The following is a 5976-nucleotide window of genomic DNA, read 5'->3' as shown; positions in this document are numbered from 1 at the left end:
GTATGGAAGAGTTCAATGATTTTCTTTGAGCATTTCCCAAATGGTATGCTTTCACATGGTAGTGAATCTGTGACACTGGTGACATAGTTTTGACATGAGTTAAAAATTTGCTTATATCTCTCAAAATTACTTTTGTATTTTTCATTTATTTAGGTGATTTTTTTTTTCCATTTGCAAGTAGGAATTGTTATACTGGTTAATTTTCAGGATAAAGTGGTTTGAAAAGTTGTAACATTGATATAAAGAAATTTATCAATTAAAAAAGAAAGTAAATTTTCTGGGAAACTGTTTAATCTCTCAGGTAATCATTATGTTGTAGGACAAAAAGGGTTGTATTTACATTGGCCTAACAGGAATAGGCCACCTTTCAGATCGTGCTCCTAATATCTAACCTATATTTTGCTTTCTTTAGCTTCCAGTCATTGCTCTTTGTCCTCATGTCTTCTGAGACTATGAGTAATTCCCTTCATTCATTATATTGTTACCCAGGGGGTATTATTTATAGATTGTGAACATGGCTTACTTTAGTTTTTTCTTTTTGAGACACACAAATTAAGTTTTTTCATTTGTTTCTTGTATCTTTCTGTCTCTCTCTTCTTTTTTTTTTTTTTTTTTTTTTTTTTTTTTATCCCTTCTATTCTCTTTTGGGCTTTCTCAGATTATCCTAAATACTTCCTAAACTTTGTGAGGAAGAAATATACAGAAAATTTAAAATGTGGTTTCAGACTGATTCAACCGGGTAGACAATTACCTTTCTTCTTCCAGTGTTACATCTTTGGCTGAGCTATATAGATTGAATTTAAGTCTCTGGCATTAACCACTACTATGTAAACGAATTTATTCTGCAAATGCAGTTGGTCACTATAGGACCATTTCAATGCTTTGATATGTAAATTCAACTAGAATCTGATTTAAGTCTTTTAATCTGTAGCAGTAAGTTCTAAAGCTTTAAGTTTGGTTAGAAATACAATTAATATTTTTGATTACTCAATTATTTTCCAGGCACAGTGCTACTTATTAGGATAAGTAACTGCAGTTTTGGGTTAATTTTTACTTAGTACAATTTCCTAACAAACTGAGTTCTTATCTTGTTCCACTATACCAGTTGCTTTTAGATTTTAGAAATATGCTCTTTTACAGAAAGATAAAATTTACTTGAGAACATTGCATAATATACAACATTGCATAAAATACAACATATTCTGGACTATAGGGACAAAGAACACATTAGGAACTGAAATCATGAATTCAGTCTGGAAAACCTATTTGTGTGTAGTTTAGAAAGATTTAGGGGCAGGAAATAGGTTTTTGTGTTGTTTTAGGGGGGAAAAAGACACTATTTCTGACAATACATGGACATTCTGCAGAAATCAAATACATTATGAAATAGGAGGTCCAAAAAAAAAACAACCTGGTATTTTAGAAGGGTGAAATTAGAGCAAGAGAGGGAACTTTGGACAGCAGATGTAAAAGTTCTCAGTTTCTAATCACGTGGAGAAAGGAGTTTGACACTGCTTTCCCTTTACTTTTCCACTAATTTTATACTTTTTGTCTTTTTTTACTATTCTGCTTCCTAACCCAAATCATTGTCACTAATTCTGTTTTCCTTCAAGAAGATGAACAATATGAATAGAATCTCTGACCTAGAAACATGGGACTGTGTGCTCATTTCCCATTTAGTAAAGGTTTGTTGATAATGATGAATGCTATACCCAAGAAATTGGAACACCAAAATTCTCCATCTGACCACAACCCATGACTCTTTCCCCTCTGTCAGACTCCTACTCCCAGAGAGCCTACTGTTTCATGTCATTGAAACCCATGCTTGGTCACTCCTTTGTTCTCTAACTCCATTAGCCCCTCCTGGCAGCACTCCTCTCCTAACTCACACTGGACCCCATGATCCATCATTCCAAATACACTCTTGGTAGCACCTTCTCATCCATCACTCCCTTGACCATCTGCCTCACCTGTCTCACCAGTCTCCAACCCTAACATCCATTTTCTTTCCTTTTGCTCCCAGATTGCCAAATGCTGTTAGGGAAAATCACATAACTGAGCTGATTGTCTCCATTACAAATTTAATTTTCAACCTCAGCTGGCCCCTTAAATCTGCTCAGCTATCCTTTTACTAACACTAATCAACAACTTTTCTCATTTCCCTTAGTGACTATTCCAAATCTTGCCCATATTTCTAAGGCCCTATGCCCCCACCTTGCCCACTTATTCTCGGCAGGCTGCCAGCTCCCTACTTTACTAGGAAATTAGAAGCCAACCTGTATGAACTCTCTCATCTTCCACATTTTCACCTAGAATTTATCTGTATCTCACCTGCTCCTGCTTCTTTCCCCTGTGTGTCAAAGAAAGAAGTATCCTGACACATTTGTAAAGCTAACTCTTCTACCTGGCCTTTGTTTCTAGCTGCTTTTGTCTAACCTGTACTTTGGCTTGTTAAGTATTTTTTATTGTTTGCATCTATAATTCCTCCCTCTAAACTGACTCCTTTCTTTCATGAATAAATATGTCCAACTTTCAACTATTCTTAAAACTAAATAAAACCTGCAACTTACCATCTTTTCCTTTCCAATTTTTAATTCAGTAAAAGTACTGAGCATCTCACATATGTAGGTACTGTTATAGCCTCTGAAGATTTACTGGTAAATAAGACCAGGTTCCAGCCCTCATGTAGTTTATAGATTCTTCAAGAGGAGTCTCTATATACTTCCATTTTATATCCTAAACACTGTACTTGGTGACCTACCCTAGCATTCTATGGGAGGACATTGCTTTTATTGGTGGGTCTGAGACAAAAGCTTTGGGTTTTCCTGATTATAGGTTCTTATGCTTCAGTTGCCTTGGAACCTGAGGGAAGGATGCTGTGTTAGTTTCCTAGGACTGCCTTAACAAAGTACCAAAAACTGGGTGACTTAAAACAACAGAAATTTATTGCCTTACAGTTCTGGAGGACAGAAATCTGAAATCAAGATGTCAGCAGGGCTATGTTCTCTTGAACAGTTTGGGAGACAATCCTTCCTTGCCTCATCTGGCTTCTGGTATTTCTTAAGAATCTCTGAACTTCTGCTTGTAGATGCACCCCTATAAATCTCATGCCATGTTCTCCCTTTGTGATTTCATACAATTTTCCATCTATGCATGTCTGTTTCTGTGTCCAAGTTTCCCCTTTTTATAAGGACACCAATTTGGTTTTTTGTTTGTTTGTTTTTATTGAAGTACAGTCAGTTAGGGCACCAATTTGTACTGGACTACTGTCCACCCCAATAACTTTGTTTTAACTTGATTACCTGTATAAAGACCCTATTTTCAAATAAGGTCACATTCTGAGCTACTAGAGTTTGGTACTCTAACATATCTATTTTGGGGTTACAATTCAACCAGTATCAGATGCTTTAGACAGAAATGAGACCCTGCTGCCTCCAGATGAACAGGATTTTCAGATGTTTGGTCTGATGACTGACATGCTTAATACTGGTTATTAAGGCAAAGGGGTATCTTGTCTTAGGTATGTCTTAAAACTGCCGGTCTATTAATAAAAGTTAATGGAAGAGAACAGGCAGGACCAGTGGGGGCTCATGTGTCTAAGGATTGAAATTTAGGGTTACAATAGAAGTTAAAGAACATCCTTCATTTAGGATGCTAAATGAGCACTAAAGTAACAGGACATTTCTTTCCTTTACAGTAGAGGGTAAATGGATTAGAGTAGAAGTTGATCTGATCAGCTTAAAATCTAATTTCCAAGATTCCCTTGCAGCTAGAAGTCTCATGTTACCTTTGTTCTCTTGATTCAGATGCATCTGCTGAGGCCTGGAGAAGGAAGTAATCCTCTGTAAGTGGTGGTCATCTAGGAGAAGTCAGACCTTCTGTCGACTACAGGGTTCTTTGGCAATGTCTGCAGGGAAGTACCTAGTGTCAGACGTGCTAAACAGCAGTTAGAAGGAGCAGTTCCATGTGTTGTGGGTGTTTTTGTTTTTGTTTTTGTTTTTCTGGATGCATTATGACTTGCTGCTTTGTTCTTGGCTCTGAGGCAATCAACACAGGTCTCTGGTTCTCCTAGAGATTTTGTGAACTTTCTATATTCTGATTTTTAAAAATTCTGTTACTTCTAGCAAATTACTGTGATTGATAGAATGTATTAGTAACTTTTCCTTCCTTTTATTCAGCATAGTATCTGGGTATAACAATTCAGTAAACCAGGCCTTTACTTCCTAGCTGACTAACCAAAATGTCCCGTGAGTAATGCAGGCAGAAAAATTAGAAAATTATTATTTTCTAGTTTAGGGTTTCTCAGTCTTGGCACTAATGATATAATGATATTTTAAGACAAATAACTCTTTGTTATGGCTAACTATCCTGTATATTGGGGGTTGTTTAGAAGCATCCTTAGCCTCTACCCACTAGATAACAGTTGCATCTCCTCCCAGTTGCGGCAACCCAAAATGAAATATCTCCAGACATTTGCAAGTGTCCTTTGGGAGGCAAAATCACATCACCCCAGCTGAAAACTGCTGTGGAATAATTACAGCTAAAGCACTTCACATGTAATAAGCATTTTGTTTTCAAAACAGCTATATGAAAAAGATATTACTACTTTCTACATTTTACAGATAAGAATCCATGCATAGGGAGTTCACCTCACTTGCACAAGTCACATGAATAAAAATAAGCTGATGGAGGAATATAGCTGATCTAGAGTAAATTATCTGATTTGCTGTGCTCTACCCGCCTTAGCTCCGTAATGTCATATCAGCACTCACCATTCTCATTAAGCCCTAAGGCGCTTGGTGATCTTGAGATGAAGGGGCACTACTTTAATTCTGATTTAAAATTTAAAAAAGCATTTAAGATATTGTATCTGCATGCCATAGAATTTGATATGCCTAAACAGTAATGTCCTATCTTACTTTGCAGTGCATCCCGAATTTTGCCTCTAGTTGTTTTCCTAAAATATAATTCTTATCTAGTAACTCTCTCAAAATCTCCTAGTTCTTTTACCTACAAAGTCTTCATTCTTTACCATTATATATATGGATCTTTACAATAACCTATACTTCCAGATTCATAGTGTACTGCTTATGTCTCTAGAGCGTAAGTTAAGCACCAGCCACACACGACTCCCCACTTTTTCCAATAATACCCCAAGCTATACCAATATTTAAGTAATTCTCCTGTCTAGAACAGCCTCTTTTGTTGTTGTGCCTGGAGATATATTCATCCTACAGGTTTTACCCTAATGCTGCCTGCTTGTTAAGATTTGCACTTCTTTACTGCTTAGCTGCAAATGTAACCCCCTGGGTTCCCATGGCATTTTTATAAATCTTTATTGGAGCATTGGTCATATTGAACTGTAAATATTGGACTTTGCATGTTTGTTTCCACCTGGAGATTATGAGCTAAATAAAGACCCCCATGTACCTAATTCTGCAGGTCCTCAGCACTGGGTTGTGAGCCTAGCTCCTAGCCGTTACTCAGAAAAATTAAGTCAATAAATAAAGTCCCCAGCAACTTATGATAATCATCACAGACTAAGCAGAAATGGTCACCATAACTGTAGCTACTAAAATGTTTTTAAAGCATTTGTGGTCCTATCACAGTCTGTCCCTTTTCCATTCCTACCTGTTTGCCTCTGAGCACTACAAAAAGTTCAGAATTCCCTGTTTGCTCCTAGCCTAGTGATAAAGTTTCATTCTGGATCTCAGTTAGGTTGATAATTTAATGGATAAGTATTAAGCTTTATCAATTTAATAACTCTAAATAATTTAAAGCTCTATAGATTTTCAAATGTATTTATCAATATTTTCTACCTAGATCTGCTAGACAATATCCCCACTACTCAAATTATTTGGATCATGTGTATGTGATCATTTATTTGAAGTCCAGTGTGTTTATATAAATTGATGCTCTTTTTAAATGAAATATAAAAAACTTTAGCTTGCTACCATGTAATTAAAACAAACAGAA

Source organism: Camelus dromedarius, chromosome 1 (genome assembly GCF_036321535.1).
Source record: "Camelus dromedarius isolate mCamDro1 chromosome 1, mCamDro1.pat, whole genome shotgun sequence".
In the NCBI taxonomy this organism is placed as follows: Eukaryota; Metazoa; Chordata; class Mammalia; order Artiodactyla; family Camelidae; genus Camelus; species Camelus dromedarius.
This window is presented reverse-complemented; position numbering follows the sequence as displayed.